Below are 8,157 nucleotides of genomic sequence, written 5' to 3'. Positions count from 1 at the left end.
TGAGACAGAGTCTTGCAAACATCTTTTCCAGAAGCCATTTCCCACAAAGAAGAGCCCCAGACTGTCCCTGGATTACAGCCCCACCTATGTGCCCAGGCAATGTGGTGGTTATGATAATGTGTGTTCCTGGGCCACCTGCCCCACCCCACCCCCAGGGGGTCAGCACCAGAGTGGGAGGCAGAGGCGGGTACCCACAGAATGATCAGGGGAGCACCTGGAGAATAGAGAAGGGTTACAGGAGGCCGCTCCATTGCCTCTGCAGCCAGAAAACGCCATTTTTTTTTTTTTTTTTTTTTGCGGCGGAGTCTCACTCTGACACCCAGGCTGGAGTGTAGTGGGGCGATCTCAGCTCACTGCAACCTCAAGCCTCCCGAGCTCAAGTGATTCTCCTGCCTCAGGTTTCCAAGTAGCTGGGATTACAGGCGCCTGTCATCATGCCCGGCTAATTTTTGTTTTGTTTTTAGTAGAGATGAGGTTTCACCATATTGGCCAGCCTTCTCTCAAACACCTAATCTCAGATGATCCGCCTGCCTGGGCCTCCCAAAGTACTGAGATGACCGGCATGAGCCATCGCACCAGACCAAAAAACTCCAATTCTGAATTCATTTCCTTATCTATAGGGGGGATCATCTTCTTACCTTGCTGATGGAAGGCACAGGGCAGTTCAAGAGTGACAGTAACAGTAACGTGCTGCCACCGTCACTGGGGTGCTGTAGCTGATGGGAACTCCTGCAGAATGCTCCCTCCTCGGCTGTTTTCTCTTCTACGAAGGTACTGTCTGGGTCACGAGGCGCTTGGCCACTCCACACAATGTCCTTCTCTACGAGAGGCGCAGCAGGGGCCCAAGGTGGCCAGCAGGTGGCGGTGCCGCGGCAGCCTGGGTCTGGCACAGCTCTGGAGCGGCGCTCCGGGAAAGGGGGCCAGGCCTCTCCAGGCAGCCCCTGAGCCCCGTGCCTTCCTGGGCGCCCGACTCGCAGATGCAGCAGGGCGGGTTTGCAAGTGTGTGGCCTGCATTTGGCGGGGCTCTGGGCTTGGCTGGAAGCTCTGCTGTCGCCATCTTGACGTCTGAGTTACTGCCGAGCACGAGCCCTGCATTTTCACTTTGCGCCAGGCCCGTCAAACTGTGGTCCTGGGTGCCAGGCCTCCCGCTGCCTAGGGATCCCATCACTTTACTTCTGAGAAATGCGCCGAGCCCGTCCCTTTCCTGCCGTTGCTCAGCCTTCCCGAGGCTCCCTGACCATGGTTGTCTCCAGTTCACCCACCTTCCAGAAGCCTGGAGAGAACCGGTACCCCACATGAAGAGGGCGGAGAACACACGCCAGGAAAACGGGAACCCTACATGGGCATGGGGCGGCCATGGGGAGGAGGGGGACCACGTGGGGATAATGAGGCCGTACCTGGAGAGAAGGGGACCCTACAGAAGGCCTGGGTTGGGCAGTAGTGGGCTCTCGTCCGAGGGTCAGGCTGGTGCTGGCGGCCGACAGGAAGCCCTGGGTCGCGGGTGGTGGGCAGCAGCAGGCCCCGTGGAGAGCAGAAGGCACACGGGGAGGCCCGGGCGGGAACCCAAGTTACCAGGCTGGCCCTGCGCGTGCTTACCTGGAGGGAACAGAAGCGACTAAAGTCTAAGGGTTTCAGGACTTCTCCGCCGTGGCAGATGAGGGCTGCCATTGTCAAGGTGGCACAGAAGCCTCGGGTTAGGGCACCTTCGCTGGAGGAGCTGGGGTGGGGTAGAGTAGGGTAGGGCAGTGGCCACAGGGGCCATGAGACCGAACGGGAAGGAGGCCACGGAGCCTGTGGAGCGCAGTCCAGGCAGTCAGCCCAGTGTAGGAAGCAGGCAGGGTGGCCGGGGCTCCTCGGGGCAGGTACTGGGTCTTCTCTGGCCCAGCATTCCCCTGAGGCTACGTGGTCCTCGGGCGGCCCGCAGGACTCCCAACGTCCGCCGTGCAGACCTCACGCCATCTCCCACCCGCAGGCGCTGAGACCCCGAGCCCCTCTGCCCCTCAGCTGGCGGTGGAGGCTGCCTCTGGGATGCGGTTTCTTGGGCCGGGCGGTGTCCCTTCAGCTGGTGCGCAGGTTCCCGCCCTCCCAGTGACCCTTCCCGCGGCCTGTGGACCCAGCCTGGGGGCGCTGTGTGTGACAGATGGTGGTGGGGCAGAGGAGGCTGCAGTATGGTCTCAAAGGCATGGGTGGGGGAGCAAGAATAATCAGGCGCTCTGTGGCTTCCCAGCTGTGCGACCCTGAGGAGTTACTTCGTCTCTGAGGCTTAGGCTTCCCTCTTCTGTAAAATGGGAGAAGATCGAGTTTGCAGGATACCTGTGGGGATTCTTGATATACAAAATACATAAAAGATCTTCCATAAGAGAGGGATGCTTTTCTGGCTAGATTTTATGGCCTCTTTGTATTAAAATTGATAATCAAAATGTTTACGATTCCCCCTCCCCTTAGAAATAATAGAATCATGGCTGGGCAAGGCGGCTCAGGCCTGTAATCCCAGCACTCTGGGAGGCCAAGGCTCACCTGAGGTCAGGAGTTCCAGACCAGCCTGGCCAACATGGTGAAACCTCGTCTCTACTAAAAATACAAAAAACTTATCCAGGTATGGTGGCACGTGCCTGTAATCCCAGCTACTTGGGAGGCTGAGGCAGGAGAACTGCTTGAACCCAGGAGGTGGAGGTTGCATTGAGTCGAGATTGTGCCACTGCATTCCAGCCTGGGCAATAGAGCAAGACTTGGTCTCAAATTAAAAAAAAAAATAATAGAATCATGATTTGGTACTTCTGTCCTTGGCTGTGAATGCTAACAAAGGCAACAGCTGAGGAGAGCGTTTCTGTGAAGGCACCGCCAAGCCCCTGCTCGCCCTCCCCTTGTGCACCCAGGGTGTACTGGCAGTGGGGCCAGTGCCTGCTCTCCATCCTATAAGTCCAATGACTTACTCATGATTCCCAAAATACTGTCAAAGGGGAAAAGCCAAGTGTGAAACATACCTGCAGTGGGTTGCCTTTCATCCAGAAAGAAGGGGAACTGCAAAACCTCCATGTGCCTGAAGACGTAACAGTCAGGATACACCAGAAACTCATGAGACTGGCCGTTTATTAGGTATTGGAGCACAAAGCAGGTTGTGACAGGTGGGAGAGGGGAGAAGGGACAGGAGAGGTAACACTTCTCTGAGTCCAGCTCACCCTTGAACAACACGGTTTCAACTGTGGGTACACGTCTGTGCCTTGGCCACCCCTGAGGCAGCAAGACCATCCCCTCCTCCTCTTCCTCCTCAGCCTATTCAATGTGAAGATGAGAATGAAAACCTTTATGGTGATCCACTTACACCTAATGAATAGTATAACAGATTTTCTCTTCCTTATGATTCTGTTTTTAAGATGGAGTCTCACTCTGTTGCCCAGGCTGCTGGAGTGAACTGGCACAATCTCAGCTCACTGCAGCCTCCGCCTCCTGGACTCAAGCAAAAAAAAAAAAAAAAAAAAAAAATTAAAATCAACAAGGAATTGGAGAAGGGTGGTAGAGGTGACCCAAAATGGAATACAAACAGAAACAAGTGAACCTGCTGTGTTACATGCGAGTAATCTACACTCAGGCACCCTGTGGGAGCAGTAACCTACGGAGCTTTAGAAAACAGCATCTTGACTATATACTTTAAGGCTAAAGAGGAAAAAAACTGCACACTATTGTGCCGTTGGTAGAGGAGCACACAATTGATGTCTAATTCACATCTCTCTTTTTCACAGGGACCTGATGTGGATTCTGGCACTGAGCAAGTATATATACTGTGGGCTAACAAGACCCAGATTTCTCACCATCAGGCAAATGAGCTAAAAATAAGGAAAGGGGACGGGCACAGTTGCTCATGCCTGTAATCCCAGCACTTTGGGAAGCTGTGGCAGAATTGCTTGATGTGAGGAGTCAGAGACCAGCTGGGGCAACAGAGCGAGACCCCTATCTCTACAAAAAAGATAAAACATAAAAAATCAGCCACAGGTGGTGGTGCACACCTGTAGTCCCAGCTACTTGGGAGGCTGAGGCAGAGGATCGCTTGAGCCCAGGAATTCAAGGCCACAGTGAGCTATGATCACACCACCACAGTCCAGCCTGGGCAACACAGTGAGACCATGTCTCTAAACAAATAAATAATGAGAAGAGTAGGCTAGAATAAACACTATGGTGTTAGACTGGAATTGGAGACATCGCTGCAAACTCCTGGTTTTTAAAATACATACAGCTATAGAAAGAGCTTTAGAGGGCCGGGCGCGGTGGCTCACACCTATAATCCCGGCACTTTGGGAGGCCGAGGCGGGTGGATCACGAGGTCAAGAGATCAAGACCATCCTGGTCAACATGGTGAAACCCCGTCTCTACTAAAACTACAAAAAATTAGCTGGGCATGGTGGCGCGTGCCTGTAATCCCAGCTATTTGGGAGGCTGAGGCAGGAGAATTGCCTGAACCCAGGAGGCGGAGGTTGCGGTGAGCCGAGATCACGCCATTGCACTCCAGCCTGGGTTAACAAGAGCGAAACCCCGTCTCAAAAAAAAAAAAAAAAAAAAAAAAAAAAAGAAAGAAAGAGTTTTAGAGATACACATGTGTAGACATATATTTCCTAACTCTATCCACTGGAAAGGCCTGAAAGTACTAACAGCCGATACCAGTGAACCCGCCCAGCACCCAGATCTTTTGTTGTTGTTTTGAGATGGAGTTTTGCTCCTTTTCCCAGGCTGGAATGAAGTGGCACAATCTTGACTCACTGCAACCTCCAACCCCCTGGTTCAAACAATTCTGTTGCCTCAGCCTCCTGAGTAGCTGGAATTACAGGCACCCACCCCACTCCGGCTAATTTTTGGATTTTTAGCAAAGATGGAGTTTCGCCATGTTGGCCAGGCTGGTCTCAAACTCCTGACCTCAGGTGATCCCCCTTCCACGGCCTCCTAAAGTACTGGGATTACAGGAGTGAGCCACCGATCTGACCAAGCCCGGCCAGATCTTGGTTTTGAATGCTGTTCTCAATAAAAGGCACCAAGACTCCAGGAGAAATGAATATGTCCAGGGCTATGGCAAGTAAAGTACAAGCTGAGCTTCCAACATCTTGTGGAGCTAAAAGGCAAAGCCTCTGCAAGCTATGGGGAAAGTCATCAGAGGAACACAGCATGGAGGGGACAGTAAGAGGGAGGGGATAGCCTGCGAAGTCTTCAGAGAGGAGGGGAAATGAGAATAAGGAGACTTCAAGTGAGAGGAAAGGGTGGCAGTGTTAGCTGTTGCTGAGATTAAGATCAGATCTAAGGCCGGGCGCGGTGGCTCACGCCTGTAATCCCAGCACTTTGGGAGGCCAAGGCGGGTGGATCACGAGGTCAAGAGATCGAGACCATCCTGGTCAACATGGTGAAACCCCGTCTCTACTAAAAATACAAAAATTCAGCTGGGCATGGTGGCGTGTGCCTGTAATCCCAGCTATTCAGGAGGCTGAGGCAGGAGAATTGCCTGAACCCAGGAGGCGGAGGTTGCGGTGAGCCGACATTGCGCCATTGCACTCCAGCCTGGGTAACAAGAGCGAAACTCCGTCTCAAAAAACAAAAAAAAAAAAAAAAAAATTAGATCTAAAAATCAACTTCCAGCCAGGCGCAGCGGCTCACACCTATAATCCCAGCACTTTGGGAGGCCAAGGCAGGCAGATCACCTGAGGTCAGGAGTTGGAGACCAGCCTGGCCAACATGGTGAAACCCATCTCTACTAAAAATACAAAAATTAGCTGGCGTGGGGTGGGTGCCTGTAATTCCAGCTATCAGGAAGCTGAGGCAGGAGAATTACTTGAACCTGGGAGGCGGAGGTTACAGTGAGCTGAGATCGTGCCACTGCACTCCAGACTGGGTGACTGAGTGAAAACTCCACCTCAAGAAAAAAAACAAAATCTTTCTAGAAGCCTTTGCCACAGAGGTCCCTAGTGACCTTGAGAAAAGAGTTTTTGTGGGGGTTGGGAGGCACAACAGGTATCACAGGTGCACGGAGGAGCTATAGACGAGGAACTGCAGTCAGGGAATTTGGGGACTATCCCAAGACCTTTGCCTGTGAAAGGAAGGAGAGGGCAGGATTGGAAGGGGCACATGCCCAGCAAGAGGCTTGGTTCTGGATTCTCTTGAGACTATGGCAGCCTCAACAGAAGCCAAGGGCAGTAGAGACAGGCTAGCCACTCAGCCAACCCAGAATCCCTCTTCTTCCTGGATGTGTAGCTGCAGCACCTGCCCAGCCTCCTTGGGACTAGAGGTGTGGTGCTGGACCTTGACTGGTAAAAACCTATCCAGGCCTGGCCTGTACCAAGTGCCCCTACTGGATCCTCCTTGTTCTCTCCTATCTACTCGCTGAATTAAGATCTTTCCAATGACCCAGAACAGGATAAAGAAGCAAAACAGAGGAAGACTGGGTCCCCAGATGACCACACAGAAGGCCACCTGCCCAGGAATACCCCACTCTGAATGTGGCATCAGTGAGAAATAAACACTTACTGTGTTGCGCTACTAAGAACTGGGGTCCATCCACTACAGCAGGTAGAGTTAACCTAATACACTGGTTAAGGACATTCTTGTACATCCATGCAATGGAGCACTAGAGCTATGAAAACAAAGGGAACAGCTGTTCATTACAGATGTATCTCTAAAATACTTTAAACGACAAAAAGGCAAGGTATAGGAAAATGTGTTATAGCTTGTTGCTTTGTGTAAAAAATCAGCAGGAAAAGAATACATAATTCCTGTCTTGAACAGTGGAATACAAGAAGAGGCCAATAATATTGGCTCCTTCTATACAAAGGAGCTGGGTGGCTAGAGGATAAGTCAGAGACTTTTCCATTTGCACCTACTGAATTTGGGGAATAGTGTCAATTTTACACATTTCTAAAAATAGAAATTTAAAGGCAGTGTGCCAGAGATGTGGGCATTAGAAGAGCCAGTAGAAACAAAATTTCCAAAAACACAGAGCCAGGAGTCAGCTGCGTGAGAGTGCAGCTGTGAGACTTTCCTCAGACAGGAGAATGCAGCCGAAAGCAGATCCCGGGACTGTCCCTTGCTCATCCAGAGCTGAAAGGCTCAACCACAATGACCTGACATTCAGAGGCCACATGCCTAGCCAGTCTCCCCATCCTTCACCCCAACTTCCATCTCCATCCCTGGGCCCTAATCTCACTGCCCTGCCTTGTCAGACTCCCGGCTGCACTGCCATCCTCAAAGTCACTCTGTACCTTTAGTCACTCATCCTTTCCGAAACGGTCCCCAAGTTTCCTCTGGAGAAGAGCCTAGCCCTGCTCTGCCATCTCACTCAACCTCCAGAGGCCTGTTCTGAGCACCCCCTTGGCCCTCACCACCACACTCTCACCCACCCACTTTTATAGTCAAGTCTCTCTTATTAAAGGAAGGAATCTGAATCTAGGTTTGCCTTTTAAGTCAGCTTTCTCAGAGGCTACCAGAATCCCAACACCTCACTGCCTTGCCCTAAAGTCCCTCCGTCTTCATCTCTTTGCTCTGCTATGGCTGTTGGAGCTTAGCTTCACACTCATTAGCAGTCCCAAGACCTCTGCACTGAGGCTATCCTGAGACTCTCCAGTGATAAGATTTGCCTCTTCTTCCCAGAACAGCCAGGGTTTTCTTCCAGCCTTCTATGAGCCTGCCAGAAAGGAAGAGGGATCCTACATTGGAAAATCAACTCAGCCATGCTCACGTGTTGCCAAGAGAACTCACCAGTTAGCAAAGCCCATAAGTGCACTCCTTGAGAAATCAAATAAACATAACCTGAGCCTGAAGATGGAGAGCTATTTAGGGCTTGCTGTTGAGTGGGAGAGGGAGGGCATACAGCAGGATACACTATGGTCCATCCATAATGTGCTTAACCACATCAAATCGCACATAGAAAATTGAAAGAAAACATCCCTAAATATTTACAGGGCTTACCTCTGCTGAGAAAATCTCTGCTGAGATTTTCTCAAAATTTCTTTATAATATCCAAATATTCTACAATAAGTACATATTACTTCAATTAATTTTTTTTTTTTTTGAGACAGAGTTTCTCTCGTCACCCAGGCTGGAGTGCAATGGCATGATCTCAGCTCACTGCAACCTCTGCCTCCCGAGTTCAAGCGATTCTCCTGCCTCAGCCTCCCAAGTAGCTGG

The 8,157-nt window shown here is 51.3% G+C and overlaps 1 protein-coding gene across 1 annotated transcript in view; it reads right to left on the bottom strand.

Annotated features, from left to right (window-relative positions):
* Positions 1-1,049, bottom strand: part of NCL (nucleolin) — a 24,411-nt gene extending 23,362 nt beyond the window's left edge. Inside the window, exon 1 of the mRNA XM_017529039.2 lies at positions 639-1,049. The gene's annotated coding sequence lies outside the window, so the exon portion shown is untranslated. The remainder of the gene's footprint in view (positions 1-638) is intronic.
* Positions 1,050-8,157: the final 7,108 nt, after the last annotated feature.

This window comes from Cebus imitator, unplaced genomic scaffold (assembly GCF_001604975.1).
Source record: "Cebus imitator isolate Cc_AM_T3 unplaced genomic scaffold, Cebus_imitator-1.0 Scaffold57, whole genome shotgun sequence".
In the NCBI taxonomy this organism is placed as follows: domain Eukaryota; kingdom Metazoa; phylum Chordata; class Mammalia; order Primates; family Cebidae; genus Cebus; species Cebus imitator.
Note: the sequence above shows the minus strand (reverse complement) of the source record. Positions and strands in the feature narration are given on the sequence as shown.